Here is a 15,082-nt window from a genome sequence, read left to right as displayed (position 1 = left end):
CCCTCCAGCATGAGTGAGATGTGTTGTCTTTTCTGGTTTCTTCCATAGATTAACTTTGAGTAGGCGGGGAGAGGTGTTCCCTCGTATCTTGGTATCTTTGTAATTTGGCCTTCTTTCCCAGGGATATGCCATTAAGAGGGGACACTTTCTACTCAGGAAAAATGCAGGGTCATTAGCATATCAAACAGCCTCATTTTCTTAAGAGGAAGGCCTTCTGTGTTCTCATTAAACAAGTAAGTAAAACCTGGATTAGAAACAGCCTCTTGTGACCAGTGCCTGCCATCCCAGAGAAGTCTGAAATGACACCGTACTGTAGTGACTGTCAGTAAACAACTCTGACCCATAGGACAAAAGTGGCCCAGTCATTTTTTTTATAAATAAAGTTTTATTGGTACCCAGCCACACTCCTCTCTTCAGATATGTGTCACATCACAACGGCAGTGGTGACAGAGGGTTGTGTGCCCTGAAAGCCGAAAATACTCACGGTCTGGTCCTTCATGGGAAGAGTGTGCCTGCTCCTGATCTAGAGCTAAGCTGTCCACATGAGGCCACTCTATGTGTGGCTATTTAAATTTTAATTCATTGAAATTAGTCACAAGGAGAAATGCAGCCCTCAGTCACACTCACCGTATTTCAAGTGCTCAATAACCGTATGTGACTGGTGGCTCCCTTTTGAACAGTGTACATTGAGAATGTTTCCATCAGCTTTGGAAAGCTGTCTTGGGAAAACTATGGTCATCCTGGGGTGTCTCTCTTTGCTCTGAGTGTCTGACTCAGCTTGGATATAATTGCGGCCATTGTAGAAAAAGGAGGGTTGGTCCATCTATGTGTATGTATGACTGTTCTATAGGATTATTGGTGAGTACATCTATTTATTTATCTGCTTACCTATCCATAAAAATGGAATTACTTCTAGAATTTCTTTGGCCAGCCAACTTATGGCCACTGTATGTGAGTCTGTGTAAAAACTAAGCCACTTGGACCTTGAGATTTATCAGTTTTACCTATGCAGGTACCTTGATACAAATATGAGCCTTCCCATGGTCACAGGAAGATCAGACACAGTATTGGGTCTCCTGTAAAGGGAATGAAGCAATGGCCATAGTGTTCCCCATCGGCTGAAGATGGAGCAAGAGAGAGAAGAAACAGTGAGAGGAAGAAAGTGAGCTAAAGATACAGGGCCTGTGAGTCTTAGAAGAAGGAGGAATGCTAGAGACAAAAGATGACAGTGAGACACCATGGATTTACTCTCAAAGAATGTGTTAAACAGAATCATGACGATTGGGAACTTATCCCACCTCAGAATCTGGCTGAGTACAGCCAGTTCTATACAGCAGACTCATGGGGAGAAGCTTGGACTTGGCAATAGTCCCGCCATCTTGGGTGGGTCAGGACTGGAAGCATAATCGAAGATTTTACTTGCTGAATAAGGGAATGTGCAGTGCTGAAGAAGAGGGCCAGTCACTGAGCTGCACGGTGCTTATGGACAGGTCAGAAAAGAAACTCTAGGTGGCCAGGAGGACTATAGGCAAAGGCCCCACGTTGTGTCTTTAGGATCTGGGCTTTTTTTGGCCTCGGGTTCCCCCAGAACTAGCAAGAACGAAGCAGAGTTTCAGATGATGGAAAAGAATTGAACTGATGTGTATCTGTACCTCTGGATTGGAAATGGGCCCTGCCTCTCTCCTCTTGGTTGGGTTTTAAGTTTTCACCATTGCTGGTGAGTGTTGGAGTCACTTGAAACAGGTGTTTCCACAGCAGACTTTCAAACAGTGGAGTTTAAGCAGATATGAAGTAATTAGAAGTAACAATTAGAAAAGATACTTGTTTTTGCTACATAGTATCGAGCACACCAGGGACAACAGAGGTGGTGGTGACGATGATGTTAACAGCGATGATATCGTCCATCCATTTCAAGCTCATTGTGTGCCACATACACCATTCTGGTAATAATAATTGTTATTATACTAGCTTCAGATTATTGTGCTAAGCACTATAGTCACTTTTTCTCAGCACATGAACCCAGAGCATGTTTTTCAATTACATTTTTTCCAATTGCTCAAGTTTGATATAATTACAGATTTACAGATAAGTTGCAAGAAGAACCAAAAAATTCCTGGATACCCCTCACTTGGATTCCTTAAGTCCTAACATTTTACTATATTTGTTCTATCCTGTCCTCTCTCTAATTTTTCTGAAACCCAAAGATTCTTAAAACTGTGATACAACCAAGTCAGAAACTTAGCACGGGTCCGCGGCTGTTATCTGAGCCTCGGAACTTCTTCTGATTTCACCAGAGGCCCCCAAGTGAGGTCCTATCCAGCAAAAGAAAACCTACTGGGCACACGGCCTTTTTGGAAAACTTCTTCACTCTTGTATTTCGTGACGTTCATGTTTTTGACATGTTAAGCCAGTCATTTTTTCAGAGTGTCCCTTGGTTGGTGCTTGCCTGATGCTCCCTCGTGATTCCATTTACATTCCTGCTTTTGCCCGGCATCCCACAGAATTCAGGGGGTGTCCTCCATGCCTCATAAGTGGAGGGCCGGGGCTGGTCTGTCCCATTACTGTAGTGTTGGCCTTATTCCTTGGTTAATGATGGCATCAGCCAATGGTCAAGGGGCCTGGCTCCTTTCAGTGGAGAATGGTGTCTAGAAATACCATCTGGTCATGGATATGTCCGTGGCTGCTGAGATAGCCTCCCCCTGGGCCCTCTGAGCAGACAGAGCTGGGAAATAGGGAGTGTGGGTGTGTGTGCATGCTTCCGTGTGTGCATATATATTATGCGTATATACATATCTGTATTTATAGACCTGTGTATATGTATCAGCATATACGTGTGTACCCATCATATATATGTGTGAATATGCCTATAGAGGCACGTCGTCTAGATCGTTTCTAAAGCAGCACACATGCATATTAAAACCACGGTGAGCGCACACTGGCGAAGCTAGCCGCAACATTCTTGAAATCCACGTCTGTCTCAATGATGTTGGCCCAGTCTCATGGCCAATACCACCGAGCACCACATTTATTAAACCACGGGTCAGACCCTATTCCATACCCTTCCCTTGCTGCTACTGCTCCTCAAGCAGCCCAAGTACCAATGAGGAAACAAGACTCCAAAAAGATAATTAACTTCTGCAACGTTGTACAACGAGCCAGTGAGGCAAACGTACCCTGAGTGCCCGTTGGCCTGTTGGCGTCAGAGCCGATGGCCTGTGGGGAGGCCGGTGCCCCAGAGGAAAACCCAAGCCAAGGGTGACGGGGAGCGTTTGTCCCACAGACCCGAGACGGCTGAGGCTCCTAGCGGCAGGAAGGAGATGGCGCGTTGGTGAGGCCCACGTCCGTCACTCCCGGCAGGTGTTTACCGGCTGCCTCTCGGGCATCTGCATGGGGCTGTGTGTGCTCGAGCCTTTTCCTGGCAGGGGTGGGCGGCTGCGGTCCCGTGCTTTCAAGCCCTCGATCAGGTTCAGGTTGCGGGCATAAAAGCAGAAGTGGGCCTCTCTGGGGAGAGGGCATTTCCTCTCTTGCTGTGGGGCATTCCAGGCTGAGCTGCTACAGCCCGGAGGCTTTAACTGGAAACACATTTGTGTCCCGGCTCCCAGCAGAGCACTTGTAGGAGGTGAACTTGATAAATGCTACTTCTGATCCTGCATCAGTAGCTGTTTCTGAGCTCTTTCTGTGTGCCAGGCACTGTCCTGGGCAGACAGAGCCCCAGGGAGCTCACGCGTTAGCCAAAAGCCAGAGAAGGGCAAGGGGAAGAGATGGACAGGAAGCCAGGATGTAAATAAACATCAGTAGGGTGGGGCGGGGTGGGACGGAGAGCCTGTGTGGCGTGCTGGTCCTGGAGGGGCACTCGGAGGAGCCCTGGGTGGAATCCCGTCACACTGCCCAGAGGAGAGAGCACAGCAGCAAAGACAGAGAGCCCCGGCTGCTGATCAGATCACGCACGGGGGACTCATTACCCTCCCCGAGGGGCTTCACCCTGGAAAGCGAAGCCTGTCTGCTCCTGTGCATCTTTTCAGGCCTGAGGAGTCACACACATGGGCTCTCTCTCCCTCAGAACTCAAGCATTTCCTCCAAAAAATGTAAATGTTATCAGCTGGCCCAGAGGCGAACTGGAGGCCAAGGCACTCAGTGGATAAGAGGCGGTCTTAGGTCACAGATATGGAAATGGGCTGCAGGGTGGGATTTCTGTTGCTGATAACCTTAAAGAAAGAGCAACAGTTGTGGGCACAGGGGCCCTGGGAGAGAGACCAGGGAGCCAGCTTCGAGGAGCTGCATGGCTGGCAGGTGCAGAAGGGCGAGCCTGCACCGGGCGGTTTGAAGGAGAGAATCCATGGGAGCAAGTGGAATTCACAGAGAGGTCTCGGTTGGGGCCGTGGGGTTCCTGCCTGCCTTCTCATCCACTCAAGCATTCATTCGTTTGCTCAGGCAGCAGACACTCTTGGGTCCCTGGCACCGTGCCGAGGACAGGATAAAACCGAGTGAGACAAGAGCTCTGTCCTCAAGACGGTGGTAATTCAGTGGGAGAATCAGACAAATAAACAGATTGGTGCTAGGCACAGATGCGCCTCTGAACTACAGGGAGGCCTATAGCTAATGCAGTTTGGGCGTTCTCTTTAAGAAATAATGATACGAGTTACGGATTTAAAATGAAAATGAGCCCTAGGGGCACCTGGGTGGCTCAGTTGCTTGAGGATCTGCCGTTGGCTCAGGTCATGTTCCTGGGGTCCTGGGATCAAGCCCCACGTCGGGCTCCCTGCTCAGCGGAGAGCCTGCTTCTCCCTCTCCCTCTGCCTGCTGCTCCCCTTTCTTGTGCTCTCTCTCTGTCAAATAAATAAAGTCAGAAAGAAAGGAAGGAAGGAAGGAAGAAAAGGAAAAGAAAAGAAGAAAGGAAAAAGGAAAAGGAAAGACCAGACCAGACCAGCCCTAGGAAAGTGGCTTGCAGCCCAGGGCTGGAACTTAAGCCTCCCTGGGCTGGGCTAGGCTTCCTGCGGGGTCGGGAAGAATGCCTTCTCTCCTGGGGACCCTAGGGTTGCAGGGGTGACTGGGCACCAGGGCTTCATTACAGCAGGAGGCTGAGGATGGAGACTTGGCGGGAAGGCTGGCAGCGGGGATCCTGGGGCTCTAGGAGGGTGGACTTGCCCTCCGGTTCCTCCGAGCTCTCTGAGCCCTTGTTCTTGGACTAACCGATGAGACCTAAAGACTTTTGCTCTTCTTAGTGCTGCTGGGACTTTGAAAGGCACTTTCCTGGCCATTCCACAAGAGTTCTACCTTGTGATCCCACTCCCGGGAGTGTGTTCTGAGCAATCACACAAACTTCGGGAGTGCAGGTGCTGGCAGAGCATTCGCCAACAATTACAAAGGTCTGCCTGTGGGCCACGTGCTCTTCTTAGAGCCCCAAGCATCAACACATTTAGCCCATCCCCCCTCCCCTCCAGCCCAGCCACCCTGGGAGTCGACTGCTGTCATGCTCCTTGTTTCGTTGTCGCCGGTGGAGGCACAGAGAGGTTAAGTAACTCAGCCACAGATTGCTCAGCCATCAGTAAGCAGAGGAGCCGAGCTCTCCAGGCGCATGGTCTGCCTCTGGCACCCAGGCCCCTGGCCATACTGCCTGTCCGTGATCCTTGCTGCCTGATTCTTTCAGAGCAGTGAGTCGGAGACAGCCCGAGTGGCCAAGGTCAGAAGGGCCAAAGGACATCGCCAGCACGGGACAACCCAGGACTGCTCTGTACGAGCTTTACCTGGGCTCACTAGCAGGTGGAGGTGGACACAAAGAAACCAGAGGAGATGGCAACTGCGTGGTCACAGTGTTTGAGCCCCCCCCCCCCTCGCCAGTCCCAGACAGTCCCCCAGGCTCATCTGTCCACACATCATTTGCAAGCGGTGTCCGAGAGCCGGCACAGGAGAGCCAGCGGTGAGGAATGGAGACCTGGTGACAGCGCAGGTTTCTGCCTGCTCCCTTTGCTCGCACCTTCTCCCACCCGGCTGCAGACCCATGTCTTCCAGCAGCAGCCTTTCTCGGTCCCTCACTGGTCCCAGTGCCCTCGGAGCCCCAGGCTCCCTGTACCTGTTGCCTCATCTATAGAACAGAGTGGGGAACTCACGGATGCTCTGGACGTCAAATCACATGCTCTTCACCGTGGTTGCAGGAGATTAGCATCTTCCAGAAAGGTCCGGCACCCACCTGAGACCGGGGCAGTGGGCAGTGGTGCATGCCCTCCCTAAGGGACTCAAAGGTCCAGCCCTGGCTGACAACCCAGCTGGAAGCGGGGAAGCAGCAAGCATCGGTGCAGTCCCTAACCTGCTGAGCCTCGTTCCCCTGGTAAGATGGGGCCAGTCCCACCCAGCAGGGGTGGGGGACCCCCCGGGATCTACAGGCTCTGAGGGTTCATCATAATAGGTCTTGCCTGAGGTGGGTCTGGGGGTTCCTCCGTCTGTGTCTCTCTAGCTCTGCCTCCCAGATTCCCAGCCATAAGGGAGACTGTCTCCCGTGAGGGCCTGTCAGGGTGAGACGCGGCGCACAAAGCCAGGCCCGGTGCCTGGCCGGTAGTCAGTGTGACACGTCACCGCGTTGTTATTCCTAGCCAAGCCACACTGGCCTCCCTGCCGGCTTGGGACAGGTGTCCGGCTGAGGCGGAGATCTTTCCTCAACAGGAGAACGCACGTTCGGAATAACCACGGTGGCCGGGCCCAGAGGCCTTGGTGACACTCGTGCCCCAAGAGGCAGGGCGGGTGGGCACCAGACCACCAGAAGCATGGAAGTTTCCTTTGTGCTTGGGAAGCCAAGCCCACAGACTGAGTCGGCCTCAAATGACTAATTTTTATTCCAGTCATGTCTGGATGAGAAGCGTTTGGACATTGGCCAATAAACTTTGTTCCCGAAGGGCGTCCAGTCATGTCGTTCCTGTCTTCAGTGTCCATGCCTCTCCTGGCCTTGGGACAGAGTTCAAACGCCACAGCAGGACAGGACAAGGCCCACCCAGGATCCTGGCCTTAACACCACTCTCCTGCGAGCCACGGAGGAGTTTTTTTTTTTTTTTTTTTTTAAAGATTTTATTTATTTATTTGACAGACAGAGACCACAAGTAGGCAGAGAGGCAGGCAGAGAGAGAGGAGGAAGCAGGCTCCCCGCTGAGCAGAGAGCCCGATGCGGGGCTCGATCCCAGGACCCTGGGATCATGACCTGAGCCGAAGGCAGAGGCTTAACCACTGAGCCACCCAGGTGCCCCGAGCCACGGAGGAGTTTTAAGAGCAGGATGAAGTGTGTAAGCAAAAGGCCCGAGTTCAGATCACACTTCTGTGGCCCACTGTATGTACCATGTCGGGCAAGGTGCTGGGCCTGCCTTGATCCGTGTTTTCTCGTGGGCAAAACGCACCAAAGACAGCAGTAGTGACATCCTCATCCGGATGTTATGCGGGTCAGATGTGCTGCTTTACGTGAGGGTGCTTAGGACCCTGTGGACACAGAGCAGTCCGGACCTCCAGCGCTGAGTTGCAAATACTGTTCTGGGTCGGCTTCGCCCTGGGACGACTTCCAGGGACACACCCTAGGAACACCCCCCTTCCTGGCTTCTTATGCTGAGCCCTCGGGACCCAGATCTGAGCCAGTGAGGATACTGGGGTCCCGCCTTTCCTGGGGTTGAGGGGTGGGGTGCCGGGCTTTGGCAGGCTTCCTCTTTATTGGTGAACTGAAAACGTAAAAGCAAGAATGAGGCCTTGGGAAGGGAAGAGTGGGGTCACTTCGAGTTGTCCCCCCACCCCCCGGCTTTCTAAAAGGGGACTTCTGTGGGGGGGGGGGGGGCATTGCTGTTTACCTAGTGTCGCTGGTGATGCTTGTCTTGGAGACAGATGTCTTTGTTATTTATGTATTTATTTATTTATTTATTTATAATGTAAATTTTACTTAGTTACCATACAGGGCAATATTGGTTTCTGGAGTAGAATTCAGGGGCTCAACCATTCCCTACTATGTCCGATGCTCACCACAGCAGGCCCTCCTGAATGCCCATCACCCGTCTAGCCAGAGAGAGAGAGAGAGATATCTTCAAAGTGAATATTTTGGCAATCAGAAGTTTGATGTCAGGGACTTCGTTATATCACAGTTGAAAAAACTAATCGTCAGGCACCGGAGCTACAGGTCGTCCGTACGGATGTGGCTTCTGCGGGGGTTCTAGATACGCCTGTGTAGATCTCGATCGTCCTGTGTTTATCAGGAATAGCCATTCATTCTAAATGGAGTACATTTCACATGTCCAGGACTCGGAACGAGCTCGTCCCTCCACCCGGACACCCTCCTCTTCGTACCTTCCTGTTGAAATCATCCCTCTTCAAAACTCAAGTGTCACCTTTTCTGGGAGTCCCTTCCCCCGACGCGCCCCCTTCCCCGGCTTCCCCACTGGATCCTCCAGAGCACCCCTGTGTGTGGCTTGACCACACTTGACCCGTCAGGCGGGGCCTGTGTGTGTTTTCCTTGTTCGACTGGCAGCTCCTTGGGGAGCAAGAGTGGGGCTCACTCTTCACGGGGACTTACTGAAAATCCGCCTGTGCCGGGTCCCACTCTGCATCTGCAAGGACACGGATGCATGAAGGCAGGCACAGCTGACCGCCTGTCGCGGCCACACAGGACCAGCCCCAGCTGCTGGGCTGATACCCATGTTGTCCAGCCAGCTGATGGCTCTGCGGGGCTAGGTGCAGGCTTGGGCCCCCTTGGGGACTATTTCTCTCATCTTCAGTTCCCCGGAGCATCAACCAGCCTTCCACACCTCTTGTGACTTCTGCCTCCAGCTTCTGAAGAACTGGAAATGGGGGGGGGGGATCCCATTTCTGGGGGCTCGTGGTCCTTTCACTTTGGGACTACCTGCTGTCCCCTTGCTGCTCACTGCTCAGCCCGGAGGCTCCTTAAAGAGCTGTTGACCATGTGCCTGCCTCAGGTTAAGTAAAGCAAGTGCACCTGCTGAGAGAGCAAGCCACCCCTCTGATCTGGATAATGGGGAGAAGGAAGAAAGGTGTGACTGGGAATCAAAGCCAGCCATTCGACAACATCCCAGGGCCATGTCGCTGTGTTGCTCAATGGCCTCCACCAGGTGCTACAAATGCCCCCTGTGTTGGGGGATTGGCTAGCGGAAAACAAGAAGGGAGGGAAGGCTTTGGGGGCAGGAGCCACGGATTGGCTTCTGTCTTCTGTCGGTTGAATAGAATGGAATTGGCTCTCGTTACTTCAGAGACAGGCAGAGGGACAGTCAACCGAAATCCCCATGAGGGTTGGGCCGGGTCATTCCCCATTTGCGTCCCCAGTACCTGACTGGGGACTCTCTCAGGGAGCGCTTCTGGAGGCGATGTGAAGGACTGGCGCGTCACGGCTGTGTGCTGTTCCGTCAGGTGGTGGTACCGAGTGACTTAGCCATTTCCGTTACTACGTATTTCTCTGTTATACAGGCACATGATATAGGTGTCATTATCGTTATAAACAGCGCTCTGTTGAACATCTTTATGCATTAGGATTTTCCTTCATTTGAACTACCCTGAAAATGTTTTGGCTGCCTGTGACTTTGTTGTGGGACAAAGGCAGGAAGGCAGACTGGAAGGCCATCCCTGCTGGGACTCAGGGGAAGACGGGGCCAGGGCGTGGAGGCAGCAGCAGGCGGGGTCTAACCTTAGCGAGGCAGTTGGTCTGCTGTCAACGGGGCCCTGAGTCCAGGCCTGGGAGCGGGAGCGGCAGATGGGACAGGAAGTTGGGACAGAGACACGTGCCTCTGTTAGGAGAGGGAGCTGGTCCTCAGCCCTCCCCTTCTAGGGAGCAGCGAGCGGCATGACAGGGGAAGCAGGTGCTCTCAGCTGTGTGCGGGTGGGACTGGAGCTGGAGTCCCAGTTCACACCCAGTTCATGCTCATCTGTAAAACTGGGATATTGGTAATTCACGGGGAAGACTATATTCCTGCAGCACGAACCGGGATGCTGACATTCTGGGTGTTGGCAATATCTGCAAATCCTTTGCTCTGGTTCCTGGATCCTATAGGCTGCAGGAATTTTGCAGAACTCCAGGGTTTGTACATCCCATGGGCTTCCTTGGAACTCAGAGCGCCCTGGGACCCTGAGGGGCATAGGATGCCCACATCCTATGGAACTTTAGGTGTCCCCAGCATTCCGGCATCCAGGGGGAAGCCAGAGAGCTGTGGCTTGGAAGTTATCCCTCCACAATAAAAATGGTCGGGAGCGGCAGATTAATTGACAGCAGCGGCACCAGGTCCTACCCGGCTCTTAATTAGTTCCTCGGTGGTTTGAACGGATGGATATGAGGAAGAGAAGATGGCCTTCCAAAGCTGTGCTTCCCAGCTCCCCACAACGTAAGCACTGGTGACCACACACGTGAGCACCGGTGAACGCACACACGTGAACATCAGTGAACACACACACACACACACAGTGGGGAGAGGCATATTGGCTGGCATGGTGCCTGGGGAATCTTTGAGCATTTTGCAGGTCGGGGCCTGGAGTGCTCTACCTCCTGTACCATGCAGAAGGAGTCCTGACCAAACTGCCAGACCCTCCCCAGGACCCTGCAGTTGGGCTGTGGAGCCGCGTTGCCTGGTGGCTTGCTGTGGTTCTCAAGCTGCTTGTGTTCCTCACTCCTTTGCCGTCTTAAACATTATCCATGGCCCCAAACATCTTTCCTGTACATGGCTTCTCTCTGGTAACATGTGTCATGTTAGTCATGAACCCTGAGAAGTGCTTTTCAGATATGTGCCTTCTTTGAAAAATAACAATAATAGGTGAATCACCTGGTCACATACGGATGACAAGGGCCGACTACGTGCCAGAATAGAACATGAGAGAGAAGACTCGTGTTGGTTTTACAGATCTGTCTGGTGTCTGGCTTAAATGAAAACAGGCAGGGTCTCCCGTCTGCTTCTGCCTTTGATCGGTGCTGACATCCCTCGTCCCTTGCCTCTGGGACACTCGCCCGTGCCTTCGTAAGACAGGGAAAAGGAAATGATGTCTTAGGAGTAGTATGAAACTGGTTTGCATCATGAACTCCCTGGAAGGACCTCAGTGACCCTCGGGGGTCCCGGGAACACAATTTCAGGAGTGTAGGTGCAGTGTTTGAGAAGATGGCTTTTCTAACAGGCTGCCTAAGGGAGAAGTACGCTCACATCCCAGGTCCACCTGCCACCAGCTGAGTGGCCTTGGACTAGAGACTTGACTTTTCTCTGCCTCATTTCCATCCTCTATGGAATGGGATAATAGAACCCACTACATAAGATTCCTATGGGCATTAAATGAGTGGATATGCGCAACGCTCAGAACAGTGCCAGGCATGTATTAAATGCTATTTGTACTGTCTGTGCGCACATATGCTGATGTGTGCTCTTTGTGCGCATATATGCACATACCCTATGTGAATGTGCATATATTTGTGTGTATATATACTTCCTATCACATATACTATGCATATTCTAATGCCAATAAAATATTTTTTAAAGTTACTGCCACAGAAGTCACCCACTATACATCATTTCTACGAAATTGAATTTTCAATACCGCCATGACTTAAGCCGGCATATCTGTCCTCCTGCCGGGTGGGGGAACCTTTGGACACAGCTAGGGTTGTGTGCAGGGAGTGCCTCATGGAGCAGGACCTTAAGCCCGGGACACATATGAGAGGACACTGCCCCCCCGCCCTCACTTCCCTGGAAACCAGATCAAGGGCTGGGTGACGAGTTTGGACTACGCTCCTCATTTTTCCTTCCTATGTTTGCTGGTGACGTAACCGTCTTCATTTAGCCACCAGAGCGAGAACATCTGGCCCCTTAGGCAGGGCCGATATCAAAGAAGGAGCCCACAGCGCCTGGGCCCAGGGATTTCCTGAAACCCTGGCTGCATGGGACGGGCTGCACTGTGTCTGTCAGGGATGACGCTCAGGCTGGGAGCCTTGTCCTGAAATACTTCTGTCTGGAAGCCGGTGGTATGAACACTACAAAGGCACATGCATCCTCTTAGCCTTTGAAAAGACACAGAAGTTCAAAAAATAAAAAGACAAAAGGTTGGCTTCGATTCGGTCACTAGCATGGGACCCGCGTGAAGGAATCTGGGAGATGTCTCGCTGAAATGCAGGCTCCCCTTCCTGCTGCTCCGGTGGGGACTGTGGCTCCCCACTCCGGCTGATTCCTTAAATCAATTGACAAGTATTGAATGAATGCCTCTTTTCACCAGTGGACTTCAGAGAGCTGGCAATGCCTCGGTAACTCACAAGCCATCCCTCGTGAATTATACCTCCGGGTTGGGGGGGGGGGGGCTTCTGGTTAACCCCGAAGTTAGCAAATGGAGTCCGGCATTCATAGGAGGGTGAGAAGTGGTGAGAGTTAGAGCGGCCAGTGGAGGGTGGCTGGGGCTGGCTGCCCTCAGGAGACTTGGAGGAGGTGACAGCCTTGTCCTTGTGTTACCTGGGGGACAGCTGTCACCACACCCTAAGTGGGCAGGAGCATGCCTGGGGCATCTGAGCAGCAGACAGAGGGGGACCCCTACAGAGGAAGTGAGGGGCCAGCAGATGGTCAGGGAGCAAGGGGACGGCCTGTCGTGGTAGCCTCCTTGGCCTTGAGGTAACAGACATTTCCCAAGTGTGACATTGTGCCTCTCAATGGACAGTAGTGACATCCTACGGCTAATTCCCTAAGCCCTTCCAGTGACAACGTTCCCTCCTCTGGGAAACCACGCCTGCACCCCTCACTGGCCTTATCCCTCCTCTGGGAGCCCGTGTCATCCTGCGTAGGCCTCCAACTTCAAGGTTACCTGCCTGCCCACCTTTCTCCCTGTAGCTGGGTCTCTCACTTTTCTACCTGCCAAGTGGGACCGTCCACCGGTCCTGAGTTTTGTGACCTCTTCTCTTTGTTCAGGAGCACCCGTTCCCAACATGTGAGCTCCTAGGGCTCTCCAAAAATGCTGGCTTTCCCCTGGGACCCTTTTCAGCCTTTTCCCAGAGGGACCTATCTCCTCCTTCCACAGAACCCTGCTCCCGTCCTGTCTGTGCCCTTCCCGGGCACTCAGCTCATCCGACCTGGTGTTTGCCTGTCAGATTCCCCTGCTAGATGCTAAATTCTATGGCTCAAGGACTGGGAGAACCTCTGAAAAGATGACCTGAACTCCAGGCGTGTCACCTGTACCAGGCTAGAGAACTAGGAAGTCCTTCACTGGCTGCTCTGTTCCATCCGGATTGGGACCGATGGCTACGGATTTGCCCCAGAAGCCTTGGTGTCCCCCGTGTGCCCCCCTCCACCTGCACTGCACGTACGACCAGCTCAGTGTTTCACTCTCCGTGTGTCGTCACACGTGCCGTCCGTCCGCCGAGAACACCCACTCCTATTTCTTCACCAAGCAGGGAGTTCTGCCAAGCCCTTATCACCTCAGCAGGAGGGCCACCACCCTGGGCAACTGTCCCCCGTGCCCCATCTGCTTTCATGCTGGCCTCTGCCCTTGTCCCTATCCCCGTGGGACATTCTCATCTCACCACGACTGAGTGTGCCAGAGGGATCCAGGTGGCCCCGGGCTTGCAGGGGCAGCCCACTTGATCTCTAAAGGGCCAGATCGTAAATATGATCAGTTTTGTGGGTCTCGGTTTGACTGTTGGTCTCTGCCATCGTGGAGCGAAAACAGCCACGGGCTGTGCTTCAGTGACGGGCGCAGGTGTGTTCCTGCAGAACTTCGTTTACAAAAACTAGAGGCAGGCCAGCTTTGACCCGTGGGCTGTTGTTTACTGACCCTTGGTCTCGACTCCTCCTAGGCTGTAGAGGGAAAGAGCTGGGTTAGCACATGTACGCACTGTCTACTGATTCCCACGGCCCCTCGCAGGACAGCGGCTCTTGGGGGGTCCCATTGTGCTACATTCAGCTCTGCGCCCTCGTGACTAGCCTGGAGCCCAGCACAGTGAGCCAGGGGATGGGTCAGTGAGCGCAGGGATGACCTTTCCACAGCTGCTGAGCCTGGTCTTCTGGACTAGACCCGTGCCTTCCCTCTAAGCATCTAAGCTGAGCACCACCCTCTTCCACCCCGGAGATAATAGACACCATCCCCTCCTCCAGATGGACCTTTCTGGAATGAGTTTAATGAGCTCAGGGTGGGGGTGGGCACCGTCCCCTCTAGGGTCCTATGGGAGGATTCGGCACAGCCCTCTAGACGCTGACATCCTGCGAATGCCTCCCTTCTGGAAGCCAGTGGGCAACCCCACAGATTTCTAAGCACCCAATCATGACCAGGGCCCACCGGGATTGACGTGTGTGTGAGCTGGGGTGGAGGTTGGGGCATGTGGAGCTTCCTGGCTGCCGTTAGTCCTCCAGAAAGAAGGCACTGAGGAGCGAGACTACCCCTGCCCCAAGCAGGAAAGCTGTTTCCTTCTCGCAGTGAGGTTGTCCTGCGCTCTGCATGGCTATGGCTTGAGTCTTGATATCCACTGAGGCAGAGCACCCCCCAACGTGCTCCACACACATTATTTGCACTTAATTGTCATAGGAGCCTATGCCCTGGTATCATTATCCTCATTTTATGCAGGGCAGCATGAGTCACAGAAAACAGACATGCCTGAGTTCATGGAATGCAGGACCGCATTGAGACTCGAACCTAGCAATCCTGCGCTGGAGGCTTTGCTCCTAACCCCCATGCTGAGCTGACATGTGGCAGTCTGATCCAGAGCTGGAGGGAAGCACATGGATCAAACAAGCTACCACCCCAGCCCCCTCTTCCCAGCTGAGGATACCATTGCACAGAGAACTGAAGTCATCTCCCCAAGATCACACAACATTCATAGGAGAGGCAAGATTTTTTTATTTTTTAAGGTTTTATCTATTTATTGGAGAGGGAGAGAGAGCATGAGCAGGGGAAGAAAGAGAAGCAGACCCTCCGCTGAGCAGGGAGCCCAACCTGGGACTCGATACCAGGACCCTGAGAGTGTGACCTCAGCGGAAGGCAGACACTTAAATGGCTGAGCACCCCCCCACACACCCCTCATTGTAGAGGCAAGATTTAAACCTGGGTGATTCAGTTCCCAATCCAGTGCTTTATCCACACCCTCAAACCCCTTCTTGGACTTTTG

The 15,082-nt window shown here is 52.9% G+C and overlaps 1 protein-coding gene across 3 annotated transcripts in view; it reads left to right on the top strand.

The window, feature by feature from the left end:
• ST3GAL1 (ST3 beta-galactoside alpha-2,3-sialyltransferase 1) overlaps positions 1–15,082 on the top strand; it is an 89,311-nt gene that overhangs the window by 18,154 nt on the left and 56,075 nt on the right. The gene's annotated exons all lie outside the window — the stretch shown is intronic.

This window comes from Mustela nigripes, chromosome 3 (genome assembly GCF_022355385.1).
Source record: "Mustela nigripes isolate SB6536 chromosome 3, MUSNIG.SB6536, whole genome shotgun sequence".
In the NCBI taxonomy this organism is placed as follows: Eukaryota; Metazoa; Chordata; class Mammalia; order Carnivora; family Mustelidae; genus Mustela; species Mustela nigripes.
The sequence above is the reverse complement of the archived record's forward strand: the minus strand, read 5'-3'. Positions and strand labels throughout refer to the sequence as shown.